The sequence below is a fragment of the Manis pentadactyla genome, chromosome 10, assembly GCF_030020395.1.
Source record: "Manis pentadactyla isolate mManPen7 chromosome 10, mManPen7.hap1, whole genome shotgun sequence".
NCBI lineage: Eukaryota > Metazoa > Chordata > Mammalia > Pholidota > Manidae > Manis > Manis pentadactyla.
The window spans coordinates 63,191,712-63,214,627 of NC_080028.1; the positions used below are offsets into that span (position 1 = coordinate 63,191,712).

The window sequence follows — 22,916 nt, forward strand, 5'->3', positions numbered from 1 at the left end:
AAAGAAAAGCAGCATAATATTTAACAGTCTCCATGTTAAAACGCTTACGAAGGAAAGTGAAGGAGTACGGTCTCACCTAGACTGGAAATACGAGTGCAGTGGCAACTGGGCCGTGCCACAAAGATGTTCCCAGCCTCTGGACGTAAGTCAGGCTCATTCAGCAGGACAGTGGTACAGGAAACTGCCACTGAAAGGAGTGACTCATCAGCTCACTCATGCCCGGACCAGATCTGGTGTGTCCAAGGGCCAAGACTGTGGAGATACAGAGTCCAGACAGCGTGAGCCTGGAGCAAGGGCACAGGAACCCGGCAAAACAAACACAGTACCGTGCCACTGGCTGGGTCTGTCCTATGTTCTCTGAGTATTCTCATTCACTCTTAATCCTCAAAAGCCCCTATGAGGTGGGGCCCGTTTTTATACTCCATTTCACAGATGAGGAGCCTGAGGCACAGAAGAGCCGACTGACTTGTGCAAAGTCCCAGAGGCACTAAGTAGCACAGCTGAGATAAAAACTCAGGCATTCTGGTCCCTTGCCAGAAGGCCCCCCTGCCCTCAGAGGAGGCTTTTTAGTACTTACCCTGTGCTAGGTTCCCTTCCAAGCACTTTGCCTAGGTGAGAATAAGGGTGGAAGAAGATAAAATTCTGTTCTGGGGTAACTAAAAAAAAAACAAGAACTGGGTTTCACTGATCTCCACTACCGCACAACACAACCTGGTGAAGAAATGAACCAATTCAAAAAAAAACATAGCTGCAGTAAACATCCTGATTTTTAAAATCATAGGATTCTAATGTTGAACACAGTGAGAGGATTTGCATCAAGTCATAGAATACTGTAGAACAATGAAAGTGAATGAAAAAAAACATTGTGCTAAATGGATCAACCTGCATACAACCCCCAAAATAAAAATGTTGTGTAAAATATATCAAGGTACAGAAAAATACATGCTGTGTGATATCAGTTATATATTTTTAACAGCTTTATTGAGGTATAATTTAATGTACACGTTTTAGTGAGTTTGGACATACACATACACCTGTGAAACCACCACTACAATTCAAAGTAATAGATAATGTCCATGACCTCCCAAACTTTAAGTCCTTTATTTCTTTCCTTCTTTCTTCCTTTCTTCTTTGTGGTGAGAGCACAGCAGGATATTTACCCTCTTAACAAACGTCTAAGTGGACAATACTATAGGCTCTATGCTATACAGATCTCTAAAATTTACTCATCTTGCAAAACTGATACATTTACCATTTGAACAATTATAAATATTGTTTGGGTGGGAAAAGATATATAGTAACATTTCAAAGAAATGAATGAGAATGACAGCCACCAGATTCCACATGTTGGCTACTTCTGCAGAGGAAGAAGGGAATGTGAATGAGGAGACTACTGAGGGCCTTCAATCTGTTTTTCATAATGTTTTAGTTATTAGGCTGGGTGATAGGTACATGGCTGTTCTCCCTAGGTAAATCATCTTATATATGTCTGAAATATTTCTTAAAATGAAAAATCATTAAGTGATTAAATGCCTCAGAATAAATGGCAATGTTGTATTGAGACTTCCATTCAAATAAAAACCCTGTATCTCTCTTTTCATGTATGTCTTTTAGAAATCATTTCCTTCAGTGGAGCAAAAGAAAAATCTGTTGGAAGGAAAGCTATCATTGCATGTAATGCATCTTCCATCTTACTCCCCGTACTTCTGCACCCTGCTCTGTGCCTTGGAAGTCTGACCTGTACCAACTGCATCAACAGGATTTCCACACCCTTTGGGTTCCGGTTGGGTTCAGCCAATGGTGAACCTACAGGAAGTCAGATGGAAGGGGGAAAGTGAGGTCAAGATATTATCCCTTTGTTTTCCTTCCACTAGATTGCTTTAACTTAGCCTGCTCTTCCACCAAAATTCATTACCCTGCTCTACACAACTCAAGACAATTCTCTCCCTTCTGGTTCCTTCTAGTACCAATTACTGATCTCTGCTTCATCCCTTTGTGCCTGTGAGTGATGAGACTTGAGCTAGTAGTAGTCCTTTGCTCCTACACTATTCCTTGTAAATTGCCCATTATTTAAATAAAATCTGGAGTTGTACCTTATATCTGTCACTAGTTTTATTCTCCTATCTTTAGATATTTTATACCTTAGTTTTGTTTACCTTCAAAAACAATAAGAATCTAATGTTTCTTTATATATTCATGCATTCATTTATATAACAAATATTTATAATATGCTAGCCAGTTGCCTAAAGGTAAATGATTAGAAAAAAATGGTTATTGTTATCATCAGACCACAGGCTATCTTCAAAGATGTCATAATCAATGAAGAAAACAGAATCACTGTCAATTAATTCTTATTTGTATTATCATATTATTATATATTGTTCTTAAATTCTATGTCACAGTATACGCAAAATGATATGAAATTTTGAAGAAAGGAGCACTGAATTTGAATTTATTATTAAAATCTTTTAGAACAGTTCTTCAACCACACGAATGGTATACTGCTTCCTTCACCAAGAAAGTCTTGTTACAAAAATAATAATAACAGTAACTGATGAACTAAGTCTATGTGTTTAACGATGTAGTTGATTGACATTTTGACATACATGTCTTACCTTCTAATGGACCTGGAACAGTTTTTAGACCAGGATTGGACCACTTATTTTATAAAACACAACAAAAATGAAAAGAGTGAGACAATTATCTGCCTTAAAAGTTCATCAATAACTTCTTGTGTATACATAGAGATTTACAAAGTGGTTGACAAACCTTGTATACAATACTTTTGATGAGCTCCTATAATAAGACATGTGGTCACAAAAGGTAGAAATTAATATGGCTCTCAATGGTCCTTTTTCCCCTCAACTTCATCACCCTCAGATAAGAGAAAAAGGAGTCCATATCTGTGCAGTATCAAAGGTTTTCCTAACTACTGGAGGTTCAACCCAAGAATATCCTGATGGAAGGGGGACACTGGCATACCTACAGGAACAGCACAAGAAGGCTAATTCTTCTCACCTTAGTGTTATAGTCACTGGCTTTGGCTTGTCAGTTATACCATAAATATCTCTGTTGCCATAAAAATGTGACACCATCCTGTCTGGGTACCATCATCTGAAAGAAAATAAGCTCTAGTTATGGATCAGAGAAAAACTTCCATAAATTATATTAGTCAGTGTCCAGTCAGGATAACAGAGACCAGCTCATGAATTTCAAACAGAGGAAATTTAGTACAGGAAGTGAGTTACAAAGATGTTGGAAGATCTACATGAGCCAGTAGAGGTAAGTTTACCCAAAGACCAGTAACTGCAGGGGATCACTACCATGCCTAGGACCAGAGGAGTGAAGGGGGAAACGATATCACCCAGAACCAACAGTGTAGGCCTCTGAGGCTGCCGAGGACCCCCTTCTGCCAATGCTGCTTCTGGGGCCTCTGGCACCAGGGCCTGCTTGAACACTCACTGCCACTGTCATCAGAGCCTTGTGGCCTGAGTGAGAATCCTGAGCTCACTCTGGCCAGTGGCCTCTGCTACCAGATGCTCCTGTCAGAAGACAGGAGGAAAAAAATGGCTTCTGCCCTCATCCGAATTCCCAATCACTTGCCCATGTCTCCCACCAGTGGAACTTAACAGGAAAGCAACTGGCAAGGTACTCTGGGGAGAGTAGTTTGCAGGCTTTCAGCCCCACATGTGGAAAGGAGGATAGAGAAGGGCAGGGGTAGAACTGAGAGATCAGATACTCTCAGCAACTAACTAAAGCATATTTTACACTTTCATATGTTTGTTTGCCTTCTCAGTAACAAAAGAACAATTAGCTCAAAACTAATTTTTAGGTTTCTTCTCCCAGAAATACATATATACATGTAGATACAGGTATACCCCACTTTCCAAAAGTTCACATTATGCCTATTTACAAAATCCAAGATACAGAAACAACCAAAGTGTCCATCAGTAGATGAAAGGATAAAGAAATGTGGTATATATACACACTGGAATATTATTCAGCCATAAAAAAGAAAAATCTTGCCATTTGCAACAACATGGATGGACCTAGAGGGTATTATGCTGAATGAAATAAGCCAGGCAGAGAAAGACAAACATATGACTTCACTTACATGTGGAATCTAAAAACAAACCAAACACAACAGCAATAGAATCAGAGACACTGAGAAGTGACTGGTGGTTACTGTGGGGAGAGGGGTTGGGGTGGGTGGGTAAATAGGTAAAGGGGATAAAGAGGCACAAAATCTCAATCATAACATAAATTAATATAAATCAGTTATGGGGATGAAAGTACAGCATAGAGAATATAACCGGTGGTTTTGTAACATCTTTCTATGTTGACAGATAGTAGCTACACTAGTTGGGGTGAGCATTTAATAATGTAGTTAGCTATAATCACAATATTGTACATTAGCTCCCCAAACTTGTTAATCTTACAACTGGAAATTTGTACCCTGTGACCAGTATCTCCATATTTCCTCCACCCCCAAACCCTGGTAACCATCACTCTACACTCTGTTTATCTGAGTTTCTTTTTTAGATTCCACATATTAGTGACACCACACAGTATTTGTCTTTTTCTGACTTATCTCATTTAACACAATGCCTTCAAGCTCCATACATATTGTTGCAAATAAGAGATCTTCCTTGTCATAGCTGAGTAATAGTCCACTGCATATATGCACCACATCATCTTTATCCATTCATCTGTTGAGGACACTAAGTTGTTTCCATATCATGGTTATGGTGAGCAATGCTACACTGAGCATGGGGGTGCAGATCTCTCTGAGATTCTGATTTCATTTTCTTTGGCTATATACCCAGAAGGGACTGCTGGATTATAAGCTAGTTCAATTTTTAATTTTTGAAGAACCTCCATACTGTTTTCCATAGTGGCTGCACCATTTAACATTCCCACCAACAGTATACTAGGGTTCCCTTTTCTCCACATCCTGGCCAACACTTGTATCACTTGTCTTTTTTTTTTTTGAAGTATCATTAATACACGATCTTGTGATGGTTTCACATAAACAGCAGAGTGGTTTCAACATTCACCCTATCACTTGTCTTTTTGCTGATAGCCATCCTAACTGGTGTGAGGTGATATCTGATTGTGGTTTTGATTTGCATTTCCCTAATGATTTGTGATTTTGAGTAACTTACAATTACTAGTGAACATATGTTTTGTTGATAACTAGGTTTTACACTTTCCTCTACCTTCCACCTGATCATGGAACTAAAAAATATCACTATGTGCTTTATTTATTCACATATTCTCCTTTATCTGTTAAGATTAAATCAGTGTCAGAGACAGTGTGTTTTATTGTCTTATTTATTACCTAGAATTCTCAAGACCAGACCAAAAACTTGGTATATAATATCAAAGATTTTACTCTTACAAATAAGTATTGCTTAAGTAATTACATAAGCAATAAAATATAAATATTTAAGAATGCCATAGAAAATTTCCTCCAATAAAAAATACCATAAAATAACATATTTCCAAATTTTAAAATCATTAGCTTTACTAGACACTTTTACAAATTTCTAACATTATTAAATACTAGAAAATTTTCAAGATCTCTTGTTAACCCTTTCATCTTTAGTCAGGGGCCTTTTGGTCAAATCCTAACTGATATACTACATGGTATTTTTATTCCCAAATAATTTTGAAAATAACATTTTTTTTTCTGTCTCTTGCTTGTACTAAACGTCTAAACTATGTGTAATGAGGGGTAATTCAGGAGTGGCTCCTCAAAGACTATAGCCCCTTACACTGAATGCAAGTAAGAGGGCGAAAAAGCTGAGGATGAGGGCTGGGAATTGTTTTGGGAAACAAGAAAGCCATTGGTGACCTGCCCAGCTGCGGGGTGGAGCAGGTTGTGACAGTAGAATGCAGGTTCAGAAGTCAGGCTACCAGAGTTTGAATTTTGGTTCTACCACTTGCATATCTTTGATATTGTGCAAGTTACTTATTTCTCTGTGTCTCATTTTCCTTATGTGAACAGTGGGGAAAATAGCACTATCTCACAGGGCAGGTCGGATACAACAAGGCACTTAGAGTTCTTAGAACAATATGTGGCAAATAGTAAGCGCTCATTAAGTGTTTGCTGCCATCAGTATGAATACAGTGAGTTAAAGAACAGTCATGCACTGCTGGTAGCACTCCATGGAAGGCAGTTTGGCGTTCGCTTGTTATCTCAGGAATCCTGCCTTTGGAATTTAACTGCCAAAACTAAGGGCCTCAGGGAAAGGTCTTATTTGCATGTTCTGTTCATTTCTATGCTGAACAGAATTTTGTTCTCAAATCTGGTGGAAGGGATAGTTTTAAAGAACAGGTTTTATGAAATGGACCAAATCTTAGAAGAAAAGTCGTATCAGCCCCTTATCATTCATTAGAATCCCTTCATATACACCCAAGGAGTAATACGAAGCACAGAAGATACTAATAGCCAACAAGATTTTTCTTAGCCCCATAGACAGTTACCAGGAGCAGTGCTTGCTCATCTCTATCATATTCAGTACAATTTTTCATACTCTTTTTCTAGAGGATTATAAAAAGATTTATATTCTGATTAGTGGGAAGACAGTCAAATGTAGTGACTGCTAATGCAGGTTTTGGAATCAGACTCACAAGCTACACGATTGCATGAATACTACTTAACTTCCTTGAAACTAAGTTTCATCTCCACAGGGTTGTTGCGAAGATTATAAGAATAGGTCAAGTACTCAGTATAGAACCTGGCACATAGTAGACACTTAAAATTAGCTGTTAATATTACTATGACATTTTACAGCCAAAATTGGTGATTATGTTCATATCACTGGTGATTGACAAAGTCTAAAATGCATGCTCTGCCACAGCTCGTCTCTGGGGCAGAACTATATGCCCCTGACCACTTGTAAGTACTGCCACAGCTTACGTCAAGCCTGGTATCTTCCTCTGTGTGCTTATCTGATAGCGAACTACTAGTAGAGCCATGCAGGAAATGAAGCAGCCCCTACTCTCAAAAGAAGTTCTAAAAAATGAAGCTTGTAATACACATTTACTGAAAACATGATGGTCTCTTATGTCATCATTAAATTGGGTTCCATACTGCCTAGAAACTATCAGACAAGTTCGTCTGTAAATGTTTCAATAATAAAGTTGTAACAGTCAAAGAAGGGGGAGGGGGCAAAACGAAATAGCAGGAGGAAGAAAAAAACACCAGGGAGGAGTAAGAGCAAGAGAACAACAGCAAGAGGAGTAAATCCATTTAAAACGTCAAAACTGGGAAATGAAAGGAAAAGCAGCTTTGCTGAGTGTAATCTAGACCTGTGAGTGCATCACAGGAGGAGGAGTGAGATAAACCCCTCAGTCAGGCGCACGTGATGTTCTGGCCCTGGCCAGATCCTCTGTTATGCTGATGTGTTTACAAGAAATTGTACAGGTCTGCGTTAGTTCCTAATTAGGTTAGGATGGCTGCCAAAGAAAGTAGTAGTATTTTTAAATGAAAGGTTATGCTTACAAATGGACATCAAAAGCCTTGACACTTAAGTGGCCATGACAATAGCTGTCAGCTGAAGCTACATAATTGGTCCCCTAGGGTTGAGCCAGTAACTTGTGTTTCATTCTCACTGGGGCTGTGTCTGAAAGAACCACAGCAGAGAAAACATGGTCTGATGTTAACTCATGAAATTCAGTGATGCTATTCACTTGGGGTGGGATGAAAGTTGATTTAAAGTAATCATGGACTTCATTTTACTATTGACCCCAGCACTCACCTGGAAAGAAGGTTCTTTGACTGTGGTTTCTTTACAAATCTCTGATTTGTATGTACCCTGGGAGGAAAAAAACTAACTGCCTTTATATAAAACATATAGGGCCACTTTTTTTCCCATACAAGCCATTCCAAGAAATAAAGTAACTGACTGAATTCTCCAAATCAAAGTGTTTTTTCAGTGAAATTTGCTCTTATTAACCAGGTAAACAAATAATAGGAATAGACCATTTGGAATCCTCAGTGGCACTGTCTCCTGTGAATGGTGCAGATGGAATTCTTGCAGATCACAAATCTAAAAGCAATATGCCTTATAATCCAACAAAATGTCATCAAGAGGCTCAAAGAAACCATTTTTACATTGCACTGCCAGGGAAAAATGGGCAAAGTTCAAAGTGTCTGGACAGCAAAGAAGTCCTTTGGAACCACTCTTGCCAATTAGCCCATTTATTTTATGTGAATAACATTTTTCTACCATTTGTTTTCCCTAGTTCAAGGTTTTGCTTTTAATGAGCCCTAAAAATATTTATTGAGAATGGCACTTACTGTTAATGAAAATTCCTTCTTTCCTCCTGCAGAATTCAGTGCTGGATCAAAAGTAGCAAGTGAAATAACATGCAGATGCAATGTGTCATTATCCTCCACTCCAGATTATACCAGGGGACCCACTGAAGGGCTGCATTTGTCAGCATAGGCATATTGTCAGCATTGTGAAAACATTAATCTCATTTCTAAAGAACACACCCACTTAGAGGTTGCAGGGGTCTAGTCCATTAAAGCCAAGGGGATTCCTTTAAACTCAGTTTCACAGCTCTCAGGAAAGACTCAGGGAACTGTGTGACCCTTGTGCAGAAGAGAGTGACTTACGATCATTCTTTGCCTAGAACAGTGCTTCTCAATCAGGGGCTATTTGTCCCCCATGGGACATTTGGCAAAGACATTTTTTGAATCACAACTGGGAGTAGAAGGGGTACAACTGCCATTTAGTGGCTGGCATCTAGGAATGTTGCCCCATGACCTACAGCGCACAATGCAGAGCCACCACCCATCAAAGGGAAACAAAACAAGATGAGGGAAAGTCATCTGGCCCGAAATATCAATAGTTCAGAGACATCCCCGAGACACTGTTAGAAATATTCTAGAGCTGTTTTACTGCAATCATGGGAATCCATTAGTTTCACTTTCATTTTTGCCAAAAGCTACATCATCCAAATCCTCCACGCATTATCTTAACTTCAACAACAAAACAGCTCACCCTTGCTGGACAGAGTGCTATCCTAAGCATTTTCACACACTGTTCATATCCTCCCAACAGTTCAATGAGGAATAAACTGTTGATTGTTACCATTTTACAACCAGGAAAAACTGAGGCATAGGGAGGCTGTGATGTGCCCAGGTTACACAACCACACAGCTGTGGGATGCAGACCCAAGCCCATCTGACTCAGATGCAAGCCCTCAACCCACAGAGCACCCCTGAAATAGCAACAGAAATAGAAACCAGAGGAGAAAACTTACAGGCAGTTCCCAAAATAAGAATAAGATTTTTTTAATGATATGCTGGATGAGACTAAATCATACCGCATCAGCTCTTTTACCGCCTCCCCCCCATACCAGTGCTCAACCATGAGGAGCCCAGCCTCCTTTTTTAACACATGGGAAAGACTAGAAATGGCCCCCAGTGCATATCCTGAATTGTCCAATTTCCATCTGGGTGGTGCTCCAAATCTCTCTAGATTCACTTAATGGTTTAAAAAAGAAAAAACTGTTTCTAAACCAATTCAGAGCTGACTTGTCTATATAAAAATAACTAACATTTTCCATGGAATCTTGAAGCAAAGTTTTTGGCCTGAATGAAGATGAATGGGTGGGGAGCAGCAGGCTAACAGTTCCTCCAACTATTTTGCTTTGTGTGGGAGATCCAATTAGAACTACTCTAAACCAGCTTTAGCACTGTAACCTAACTTAGGCTAAACAAGATAGTAGGGTGGGACGCTAGAGCCACTATCATTTAAATGGTACACACACAAACACAACCGTAATTTGAAGTGAAAACAGAGCTAATTGCTGCCATCTGTGACTAAGTGAAACCTCCTTAGCCATGGGCATGGGGCAGACCTGGGCCATGAAGGGAGCACAGATAAGTTATGTAAAAAGAAAAGGGTCAAAACTATTCTCCACAGTAAGTGGTTGTTCCCATCTAGCTGGTAAGAACAACCAGACAAGATAGAGTTAACAGGGCCGGACCATTGAAGGGCCTTCAACTTGATGGTTAATAAAAACACAGGTAATTTTTAAAGTGTAGAATAAGAGTGATAAAAAGAGTTTGCAAGATTAGACCTACATGAGATGAGTGTTTCTAAACTATGTAGGTCTGCTGCACCCCAAATGGATTTTCATCATTCTATGATTATTCTACCAATGTCCTGATTCTACCACTATGCTACCTCTTTTGTGTCCCTCATCACATAGAATTGCATGTGTCTACTAATTTGTTAGTCTTCTTCATTAGGTTATGAATCTCTTGAGAGTAGGGACTAGGCCATGTTCATATTTTTATCCCTGGGATATAATATGGCATTTGGCACACAATGGATGCTTAGGAGAACATTGGCAAATGAAGTAATGTCATCACGAAGGAAGATCCTAGGGAAATGCAACAAGCCTATTACTGTTAAATATTTTTTATTAATGACTTGGATGAGGGTATAGGATGCCTGGTCATATCTTTAAATGGCACAAGGACAGAAAGGTTGGTTAGCTAAATATGTTGAATGGCAGAAATAGAATTTTAAAAATATCTCCATAGGCATGATGACTGGGCCAAAACTAACAAGATGCGATTTAACAGACATAAATGTAAATCCTACACTTACGTTCAAGCACTCAATGACACAAATATAAGCCAAATTTGTCTTAGTTTAGTAGTACTTTATGTGACAAAGAACTTCAGGGATTTCACTGACAGAAATTTTAATATAAGCCAAGTCCATGCTTTGGCTGCTAGAAAAGCTAGAGCAATCTTAGGCTGCCTTAGCAGAAGTGAGTTATTTACAATATGCAGCCCATTTAATGAGGTAACAGTTCGGTGTGGCCATTAGCAGCAGTGTAACACATAGAGCAAGAGATGGAGAGGGCCCGCCGCCTGCAGTGCAGCCATGCCACATCAGTGCCCTCTGCTCGGCTCTGAGGGCCACATTTTAAAAGGGATATTGACAAACCCAACTGTCTCTAGATGACTGCCAGTTGGAAAAAGCTCCAGAAACCAGATTTTATGCTCCTATGCTGGGCAGTGGAAAAAACTCTCAATTTTTTTAAACTGGAAAAGGAAAGGCTTTCTTTGAATATTTTGAAGATTGGGTGAGGAAATTGCACCCTGTTCCCTGCCTTGCAATCTCCACTGCTAGGGCCACCTAGGCACCATTTTTATTAACTCAGTAAGTATCTCTATTGTGCAACATGTGAAAACATGAACCCTGTCCCTACCAAGGGCAAACTTAAAGAGCCCTGATTTCGGAACTCAGCTGTCTCGTGGTCAAGTGAAATTGGTGAGCCCATGCTGACTGTATGGACTCCTATCCCCGGGACCAAACTCTAACCCATTCCCCATTTCAACATCTGAGTCCTTGCTTATTCTGCATGCTTTGCTCATCTTCTTGATGATGTTCTCACCCGGCTGCCTTCCTACCAGGATACCTGTGTTTATTTCATTCACAGACTCCCTGTCACTGTGCTGGAATAGACATCACCTGGAGGACCTCCTCTGTAGGTAATGGTTGACCCTGGAGACCATGCCACCTGCCAGGCTCATAAACACATCTACTCTCCAGTTCTCATCTGCTTGTACAAGTGCTTTCCTGTTGTCTTCCTGCACTTAAAATCTGTGTGACTGAGAAGGCTGGACAGGTCATAGGGAGAGAAAATAAGGTGGAGTTTGTTTGCTTGTTTTTCATTTCAGTTACATAGGAAAGGTTTCTAATAACCCAAGCTTTTTAAAAACAAGATGAGCTGTCTTGTGAAAGAGGAAGCTCACCAATAGCAGAAACACCCAAGAAGCCTAGCCTGAAAAAAACAGTACTATGAAAGGATTTCTATATTGTTACCAAACTAGGCTGAATTGATTCTAAGGTAGAGTCTCCCAAGTTTTGGTGTATCAAAAATCAGCCAGAAAGTACATTTTTTTTAAATGTAGAATTCCCAGAATCTAGTAGGTCCAGGTTGGAGTCCAAGAATTGGCATTTCTGACAAATCCATCCCATAGTCCCAGGTGATTCTAACACATGCAAGCGTAGGTCACACTTTTTAAAACACTCTTCAAAGGAAAGTAACCCACTTTTACTGAAAGTCCACTTTGTGTTAAGGGCTTTATATATTTTTTCATAATTAACCCTCAACATAGTTCTGTGTAAGCTGTGGCATAATTATTAATAATTATGCTCAAGAATCAGGCTGCAAAGTTTCAGATTCCAGCTTCTCTATTTCCTAGACTTTTCTGTGTCTTAATTTCCTTTTCTGCAAAATCGGGCTCATATAGTAACAACCTCATAGGGTTGTTATAAGGATTAAACTCTTCAATTCATATAAAGTGATTAGAACAGTGCCTGGCAGACAGTTAGCCTCCACGTTATGATTACTCCGAGGTGGTCCTGTAGTTCCCCATATGGGGAAACTGAGATTCAAGGAAATGAAGTCAGTTTGCCCTGGATCCCCCAATTAGTGATGACTTCAGTCTGTCTTCAAAAGTTGTACGTTATGCTGCTCTTCTCAACTCTGAGATTCTGTGATCCTACCAACCAAAGAGATCACTATTGATAGGATTGAGTGGGAAATTGATTCTAAAGATGGGGAATAGACAGTATTTCATATCCCACCACAAATGATTTTACAAACGAGGAAAACTTTGGCTCAGAGAATAATGTGATATTGACAGGGTCTCAAATCAAGAAAGTGACAATAGTCTAAATTTGAACCCATGTTTCTTCTGCCACCTACCCTGTGGCTGTAACCTAGAGTGAGTCACTAACTGCCTGGAATTCCTTTCAATCTAATAAACACAAATGTTTTAGAAACAAAGGTAGGAAACAAAGTGGATTCAGGGTGGAACTAGTACTTGTATAAAGACACTGTTACCCACAAACATGGAAACGGCATGTTTCCTGAAAAATATTTATTTGCTGTCACACAGCCATAGCCTAAGAGACTTAACTACTGACATCTCAAGAAACCAAAACACAGCCATGTAGGGAAAGAACTTGAGTCTGAAAAACAAGGCAAACTTAATAAACTGGCTTGGCTTTGGAAAAGGATTGGCTTGGAAACAGGTGACCTTGTGTTTGAAGCCTTCCCTCTGTCACTTACTAACAGTTTATTTGGCCTTTCTGAAATTCTGTTTTCTCATTTACAAAAATGGGGGTGATCATGCCTACCTTGCAGAGTGGGAGGTTTCCAATGACATTTTAAGTAAAACCTCCAGCCCAGTACTTGTCACTTGGAAAACGCTCAATGATGGTGGCTGCTAATCCAGACCTCTAAAACTGTGATGATAAGTAATCAGTGCTCATCTCTGGAGAGAAGGGAGCTCATGTAACCAGTGGGCAGAAAAAAGGGAGTCCAGGATGCTGGTGCAGAATGTAAAGAGAAAAGTTCACAATCTGCGGGCATGCACCAAACCTTGGGATGGAGCTCTTCATAGGAAAGAACTTAGTGGACCTAAAATTACTGTGGTCTTCTGCCCAAGAAAGCATTTCTTTATAAAAATTCTTAGCATGGCTGTCTTAATAACATGCAATCATTTCATATAATCACTTATGGGACAAACAACTTGTCCTACACATCTCTCTATCTCTAATAGTTCAGTGGCAATACTCAAGAAATGTTTTATAGAATGAAAGAATAAAAGGATAAATAAATTAATAATTAATTAATTACTGGAATTCAGCCTACCATAAAGGAGTCATCACATAACAATACTCACAGCAAATACACTCAAGGATTTCCTTTTTTTTTAAAATTGAAGCATAGTTGATATATAATATTATATTGGTTTCAAATATACAGCACAGCAATTTCAACAGTTATATATACATTATTAAATGCTCACCCCAACTAGTGTAGTTACTGTCAACATGGAAAGATGTTACAGAACTATTGACTATATTCTCTGTGCTGTATTTTCATCTGCATGACAAATTTATATTATAATTGAGATTCTGTGCCTCTTTATCCCCTTCACCTATTTCACCCACCCACCCAACCCCTCCCCCATGGTAACCACCAGTCACTTCTCAGTGTCGCTGAGTCTACTGCTGTTTTTTCATTTTGTTTTTAGATTCTACATGTAAGTGAAATCATATGGTATTCTTTCTCCACCTGGCTTATTTCACTGAGCATACCCTCTAAATCAATCCATGTTGTTGCAAATGGCAGGATTTCTTTCCTTTTATGGCTGAATAATATTCCACTGGGTATATGTGCCACCTCTTCTTTATCCATTCATCTATTGATGGACATTTTGGTTGCTTCCAGATCTTGGCTATTATAAATAATGCAGCATAAACACAGGGGTGCATATATCTTTTTGAATCAGAGATTTTTATTTTTCCTTTGAGTAAATTACTTTAAGTGGAGTTACTGGGTCATATGGTATTTCTATTTTTAGATTTCTGAGGGACCTCCATACTGCTTTCCACAGTGGCTGCACCAATTTACATTTCCACCAACAGTGTAGGAGGGTCCCCTTTTCTCTACACCCTCTTCAACAACTTGTTATTTCTTGTCTTTTGGATAGGGGCCATTCCAACTAGTGTGATGTGATATCTCACTGCGGTTTTGATTTGCATTTCCACTCACGGATTTTCTAATCCAAGAGCCAGCAAACTTTTCTGTAAAGAGCCATATAGTAAATATTTTAAACTTTGAGGGGCATAAAGTTCCTGTCATATATACTCAACTTTGACACTGTAGCAAGAAAGCAGCTATAGACAATGTAAAAATGAGTCAACATGTATGAGTGATTGATGGACACTGAAATTTTAATTTCACTTTCATTTGTCATAAAATGCTCTTTTTAGAATACTTTTCAACCATTTAAAAGTGTAAAAACTAGTCTTAGCTCATGGGTCACACAAACACAGGCCGTCTGTCCTAGAGTCTAGCCACAAGCAGCTGTGAATTTTTTCATGCAATGCTGCTTCCAATTATTTCCAGTAGGACTGACCTTAAAGCCATCTCTCCAAAGCACCTAAATTTTTTTTTTGGATACATACAAATGGAAACATTATTCTAGTTTTCAATCTCTAGTGGTTGATCTGATATGCCTGCAGAGAGACATGAGAGTCTTTATTGTGAATGAAAGTAGAAGAATATACTCTGTTAAGAGATATATTCCCTTAGATGCAAACATTTCTTCTTCTAAGTGATCACTTATTGGAAAAGAATCAATGGTTATTCCATGAATATAAGCGTAATCAAGTACCCCTCAGGATCTTCCTGAGGGAAACTAAATTTTTTTGTTGTTATTCATTTTAAACTCATGCACAGAATCTAAGTGAATTAACTATATATGTTTACAGAGTTCAGATAAGCATCCACCTTGTTATTTATATTGCATTTCTGTTATCTCTGGCTCTGTCTTCTGTAAAATGTCAACACAGGAAAACACAGGAACAGGATATCTGTGAGATTTAAATCTCTGCTAACTTACTAAGTTTATACATTGGCTGTAGAAAGCAAACTGAAAATCAAAACTATGAATAATGAGACAACCTTTAGCTATTTTAAAAATCAAACAAGCATAGTCCTGTGCATTCATTTTTACTTTAAAACAGCATTATTTATGGTTTTCTAGGGGGAAAGGCATAATCTTACAAGAGCTAATCTTAGTACCCAAAATTTAGAAGGAGAGGGAGAATTCTATTGGTTGTCTGGGGCCCTTAACTTCACCACTGACTCACCTGAATTTTGGCAAGTTGGAATCTTCTGAGTCACAATTTCCTCATTGCTAACGTCTCATAATTATTTTGGTTCAGTTCTGGTGATTCAGAGAATACTCCGATGCCTTGTCTTTATATAGAGAGCAAAGCTGGATGACAACCTAGAGCACAGAAGGTTGTGTTTTTGATGCAAGCATCCAGGACTGACTCTTTCTGATCCCTACCATTAGATAAATCTTGAAGAGTCTGCCTTCAAGGTCCTTGCTTGCCCGCTGCTTATTCATTTTTTAATACTAATTCAAGTTGGCCATGAGTGTATAGACTAGTTATTAAACAGCAGAGAGGTGCAGAAAAGAAAAATTTATAATCTCCTTTGACACCCAATAAATCCCATCTCAAGAGATTACCAATGTTTTCCTGTATAGCTCATCTTCCATACCAGTCTCTGAACTCATCAAGGCATAGTCCAACATATATATATATCCATATATTGATTTTTGTTTATTTCATTTTTTTAATTCAGATAATTTTTTATATGTTACTCTGTAATTGTTTTATTTCATTTAAAAATGTATCTTGGACATTCCTGTAGGTGAATATATAATTATATGTATGACATTCTGTTTTGATGTCTGCCACAAAGTAGATTTATTAAGAAAAATATTTTCAGTAATTCTCTAAATGGATGGATATTCGGATTTTTTTCCAGGGGTTTCCGCTACAAACATCCATATATATCTTTCCTTAAGCACTTATACAAGTATTTCTCTAGGTCATAGTTCCAGAAGAAGAATTTGCTGTCAAATAACCTTCCTGAAGAATTAAATGAGCTCACTCCAGGTATGTGTGAATGCTGATGTTATCAAGCTCTTTAATGTTTTCTACTATAAGTGAAAAACTCTATTTATTACTTGATCATGCATTTTCTTGTCTACTAGGAAGGTTGAACAGATTTTCAAATATTTATTGGACATTTGACTTTATTATTCTTTCTCTTTTAGGTTTTTTTGTCTTTTTGTTAATCAATGTGTAGCAATACTTTAAATATTTGTAATAAAAACCCTTTATTTGTCATTAGAATGGAAAATATTTTCCCTGAATTTATCATTTGACTTTTTTGTGATACAGTTCTATATATAGAAAAATAGAGTTGTTTCCTCTAGTCATCCATCAGTTTATTTCTTTAAGGGCTCTTTAGGGGAAAAACTTTAAAAGTTCATTTACTTAATAAATATTTTAAGAAAGCAAATGTTTTTAATAAGGAGATCAATTTTAGGGCTGGTTTATTACTACATATAATGGCAACTGACATTTCCACATAATAGTTTACCAGAGCCACTGCAGAAAACAATGGATTTAGCTAATGTATGTCTTGGTCACTTTCAGAAACAGAAGTGAATAGATCCCCATGGTGTCATATTATTTTGCATTTTATGACAGTTATTTTTCTATGTGTATAAGAAGAGTTATAGTAGTTATATCCCTTTTGACTTCAACTTTCTTTACATGATTTAAAAATTCATGATTACGTTAATACAGATAAAGTTTTCTAATTCTATTTGCTAAATTACTGCTGAATTCAATATCTATTTAATGGTGAAGGCTTCTTCACCAGCAAAATAAGATATGTAATTTCTTAAAATAGAAAGTCACCACCTGAATTCCAGATCTTCCAGAATTTCTGCCCCTATTCCTGAGGTTTTCATAAGCCAGAAGTTAAGGTCCAAAAAGAATATCAGACATTGCCTGGCAAACATTTTTTCTTTAATTTTCTCTCTTCCTTATTTTTAGAGCATTGGCAGAACTAGTCTAATTCCTCCTTTTACAAAACTGAACCACAGAAAACACTTTGTGTGTGATTGTGTCTTTACATATTTTTATTACTTTTTTTAATGGAGATAGCTCCATTGTAATGGTAAACTAAACTAGAAATTGCCATCCTACTAAGTAAATAAGCTGTTTACATATGATGTTTCACAAGGAATCAAATTGTAGTATTTTTTGACAGTCCATTGTTTTGTACTTTTAGTGGCTGTATGGCTCTAGGCAATCATGAAGTTCTACCTGTCTCAGTTTCTTCATTTGTAGAAAGGAAATCATAATTCCTCTATGTAAAGTGTTAATTCATGGGACCAAATGGGGTCAACACAACAATGTATGCAAAAGCACTTTGTAAATGTTTTTTTAAAATGTTAATACAAATACACTTTGCCAGAATACATATGACAAGCTTTGGCACAGGGATTGCAGAGGAAAGAAATTTAAAATTTTTAAAAAATCAAATAAAACTAATCAAATTCACGGTAGCTTCTTTGGTAGCAGCTTAGAAAATTAGTCATACAGCTGCTATTTTGTTAACACTATTAGTGAGAAAGAATTCAGAGAGGGGGATACAAAAATTCAAAGATAATTTGCATTAGGTTTATTTTTTACTCCAAACAGATATGCATTTCAGGAAATATATAGTCTGTATTCTTGGAGTTCTGATTAAGAGACATTTTAATTCATTTTATACATACTCCCCACCAGTAGTAATTATTTTATTTTTATTTCATTTTACTACTGTCTCAAATTTATTATCATACCAAATGCACCTTTATCAAATTCTTCCTGAAAAATTCCATGATTTCTTTCTCAGCTTCCACTGCATGTTTTTACAGTTAAGTCTGTGTCTATGTCAGCACTTCTATTATACATTTGCTTTTTAGGAGTTTAAAACTCATCCATACAAATTAACTAAGGCTGAAATTTGGCAGACAACTTAGAAGCACATTTTGTTTTTACCAACCTTCAAGAAAACCCATATGGCTGTTTCTCAATTCCTGTGCATCAGGCTTAAATAAAATAATTCCTGGCCAACATGAGACACTTATTTGGGCTAATCCACTTCAAAAACAGGTTTTTTTTCTAATGCAATTATCCCATAATTGGCTCTCATCTCTCCTCCAAGTCCCTCAGGCCCCTTCCTGAGTAGATACCCTGTCACCCTGGTGGCTGGCCTGGCTGAACACCTGTAGTCCAACACTTGTAACCATAAGATGCATAGCTTATGTTGTCTTAGGACTGGAAAGTTTTCTGGGGCTGCCAGGTGAACTGTTACATCAGAAATTTCTTTGGCTCAGCTCTGCTTCCCCTCTGCCCCACCCAAAGATATGTCCCTTTTAGTACTGTGCTCACATCCATTAGCCCCCAAAGGCAGTAGATGAAAAATTACTTCTCACCTGTGTAGGTAGAGTTGCCTCTACTCTAACAAATCAGGCCATTGCTTTGAACTGTTGGAAAAGAATTCTCCACAGGTTTTTCCTGTTTCTACACGTCTTGCAAATGAGGCCCTGACTGCTCTTTGTCCAGACCACTTTTTCAAAGATGTTTGTGTAGTGAATAGCCTTGGAAGACAGAAATAGGGACTTCCTTGGGGAGAAAAGGCAGGCATGTCTCCTCTCCAGTATTAAGAGGGACAATGTCTCTCTCCAAAACAAAATGGCAGATATGCTTACCAACCATATAGACTCTGGCTGCTAAACTAAACAGGAGAATTCCTCTTCTGCATATGCCATACATATCGGACCCTCTGCACACTCATCCTGTGGGAACTAGAGTTGAGGGAACTTGCATATAAATGCTGCCCCTCTGGTAAGTGTTATTATTATGAGTAATGAGCTATCTCTGACCCACGTGTCTCATCTCCTCTAATAGCGTTCAAGAGACTGTGGCAGACTAGCCTGCTTTGCAAGTAGGGTGATACTCAGAACACACAGGCTGTCTCTTCTATGGGCATGTAAGCTCCTTGCAAGCTGAGACCACGTTTACTGTATTTATCACTGTGTTCCCAGCACTTAGACCAGTACCTGGTAAACAGATGGTGTGCAATAAATATGTTTTGAGTCAATGTCAAGTAGAGACCTAAATTTAAAAAATGGGGCAACAATTCCTGGGGGCCCCCTTGTGACAAAAGTTTTCGTGAAAGAAGTGGGATTTAAGGTGAACCTGATCTCTCCCAGCAAACAGTCTCCCCTCTACTTGGGCTGTGAGAATTTGAAAGTATCGTTCGGAGCAAAAGCCTCTCCAAAAGCACTTTTGTCTTTTAGCTTTCTAGTGGAAACATGCCTTCCATATTTACTTCTTTGCTTCCAGTGGGTCACAGAATGTCGCCTCAAAGATTCTGTTTCCTTTAAGTGAGAACGTGTGTGGTTTTGCTTCTCTTCAACCTCAGCTTCTTAACCGTTTCTGCTCTCACCCGCAAATGGCAGAGTGGGAGCAACGAAGCACATGGTCATTTACATCTCACCTTAAAAGCTGTCTGTCAAGGGACAATCAGGTCGTGCTACTTTAAAATGCTGAAATTAATTTTTTTCTGAATCTTTTTTTGCCCCCAAGTTTAAAAAAACCTGATAGTTCTTTGGTCTGACTTCATGACAATGTGTAATTGACTACACTATTGTCAGAGAAAGGCTTTAAACTCCAATGAAGGTTTTAGGAAGTTTGAGGCAAATATGGAGACCCTTTTAAAACTGAAGGAGTCAGTGTGCTTATGTTCGAGAGCAGCAGCCAAGTTAGGCAGAGGCAGGAGAGAATGGCATGGTCGGTGGTTTCTCTCCCACAAACAGGAGGGACAGAAAGTGAGGGCCTGGCTTGGCCTTGGGCAGAGGCTCTGGTGTGGGACAGCAGAAAAGCCTACTAGGGAAGAGAGATATCTTTCGTCTCAAGTATAAAACCTTGCTAGATGCATGTTGTTATTGGATAAGAAAGCTCCTAAGGATTCATGGTACAGAGAGAATAGAATTTATCAATATCCCTCAGTCTTACAGAACTTATCATTCTATTTTCCACTTAAAGCTGTTTCAAAAGCCTTCCACTTTTCCCATTACCTTGAAAGTCTCAGATGGGAAACCTTTAACATTCACACCTTACTTCCAAGCCGCAAAAAAATAACAGTAACACACAAATGGTCAACCAGTCTGTGAATACCCTCGTGAGATGAAAATGAAATGTTTTTAAAGGTCAGACCCCATCCCAGTCAGCAGTTGTACTTACTGATCAGCCTCCTGTTTTAAATCTTCACCAATTCCAACTTCGAAGAGCAAATACCTAATGAATTAGTTTTAAAATAAAACAAAAATTTGACGTGGATTTAACGTTCACAACAGAGAAGGATTAATGTGGTTGGCCTGCAGAAAGCTCTCGGCCAGGCAGGTGGCCGGCAGGATTCCATCGGCAGAGCCGGCGCACCTCAACTGGGCCCTGTTTACTCAACCCCTGGCCTCCTCTTCAGCAGACATGCCAGTTAGCGCAAGCAAGCCAAATGCTGTGGTGGTTTTCTAATGAGGCCAAGCAGGGAGAGAACGAACCAAGTAAATTTCTCTTGTGGCCAAAGCAAGGCTAAGTTATGAACTGAGACCTCCATAGGCGAGAGGCTTACGGACTCACCAGCTGCCGCTTCGCTGCTCTTCACACGCAGCCCCGTAGTATGGTCATGCACAAAATACTCTTAAAAGTGAGGCCGGGAGTTCCCTTGAAAAAAGCTTTTCTTCTGGGCAGGGAAGAAATCTCTGGGTGTGAAGTCACGTTTGAGGTTTACAAGCTATTGCTGACATCAATAAAAGGCTGCATTTGTTATCTCCTCTCAGTGTCCTGTAGGCATACTGGCACTCATTAAATGCTTCCTAAAAATAACATTTGGCAAACTTTCATGTGTTCATAAAGGCGTACGTGCTTCATTGAGGGGGTCATTTTAGGAAGCTGCTGTACACATGTAAGCACATGCATTCACTGAACCAAGTTATTTCATTTTGATTAATAGGCAAAATTCTTCTCTCTGCCCTAAAGCACAGTTTATGCTCCCAAGGCCTGCTTTTGGAGCTTCCCCATGCCTCTATGTGACTTCACGGCTCTTTCAAACTGAGCCGAAGTTACAGGTCAGTGTACCAGGTTTCCTCAGATAATGCTTGAAACATAAAGTGCAGGACACTTAAGAATTCGTCAGCAGGATGTTTCGCCAATTAATTTGTCAGTTAGACGTGCTTGCCTACTTTCCCATCTGTGTGTCATAAGAGTCCAAAGCTGTCTTTTCCAGCTACAGCTAGAGAACAAGAACTTTTTAGCGCCAGGCTAAAAAGTAACCTAATGACCATCTTGTTTAACTAGTATGAGTAAGTACTAAAGAACATTGATCATTATAACCCTGGGGGTCCACAAGAAAAGACATCAGTGGAGTGGAAGGATTACCTCATTGCTGAGCTCTCTTTCCAGCCCTATGTCCACCCAGACAGCTGATAGAGAGAAGGCAGAAGTAGGAATAAACAGAGTGAGAGTCGGGGAAAAGAAGAGTGAAAGTAGGGTGACTGGTTGAAAAAATGTTTGCGGAATACTTGCATTAGCTGACTTTTCCACTCCTTCATGTGCAGCAGGTCATTTGCACCCAAACTAAAGCAGAAAATACTGTGAAGAAGGGGCTGACAAAACTGGAAAGATCCATTGGCATAATCATAGTATATAAATGACAACATCATCTGGGTAACAGAAGAATCATTTGTCCATTAGACCCTAAATTGTTACACCTTTCTTTTCCCTATGAAAACGAGATGCAGAAATACTTTTAGACATTAACATGAAACTATCTGGAACATTATTAATATTTCTTAGACCAATCATGCTTTATCAACAACCCAAACCCATGTTTTCAGAGTATGCTAACATTATGTGCAAATACATTAATATGCAGCTCTGCACCGTCATCTTTTACTTTTGGTGCAATTTGGTAAGAAGTGGGTATGTGCGTATATATAAATGCTAAAGGTGAGCAAAATTAATTTACCCAGATTCTGTTTAAAAAGAAAAGAAAATTATGCCATGAAGAAATTGAGCTATCTGCCTTAAAGGAAGTAGGGGACTAGGGCCACATAATGGGTCTTCATTGTGTAGAGGAATCTTATGGGACTGGAGATGAAGACTTCTGCCTTTGTGTCCCAAGCCTATACAAGCTAGAATGAGATCTAGCAGTCAACAAGCTGTTTTGCTACACAGCACTTAGCCCACCCTCTCATTCAGGACACAGCCTGGTAAAAGTCAGCACCTATCAGTCTGAGTCATATCAATTCTTCATTCACAAATATGAATAGTAAACCAAGGTCATCAGATATGTGAGGAAGACTAGCAACACTAAAGAAAAGGATAAGGCTGAACAAATAGAACTGATCCCAGAAGAAAGAGAAATAATTCAGATCC

General features: G+C 38.7%; 1 long non-coding RNA gene across 2 annotated transcripts; it reads right to left on the minus strand.

Moving 5' to 3' along the window:
• Window positions 1-691: 691 nt before the first annotated feature.
• LOC118928419 (uncharacterized) lies at window positions 692-21,332 on the minus strand. 2 transcript variants are annotated; one of them, XR_008992090.1, is made up of 3 exons: window positions 20,727-21,108; window positions 2,983-3,114; window positions 692-1,806 (listed from the first exon to the last, which is right to left on the minus strand). It is a non-coding gene; the product is annotated as an uncharacterized LOC118928419 (long non-coding RNA). The 2 variants fall into 2 exon arrangements; XR_005031225.2 differs by lacking the exon at window positions 20,727-21,108 and adding an exon at window positions 21,120-21,332 and having other exon boundaries at window positions 694-1,806.
• Window positions 21,333-22,916: the final 1,584 nt, after the last annotated feature.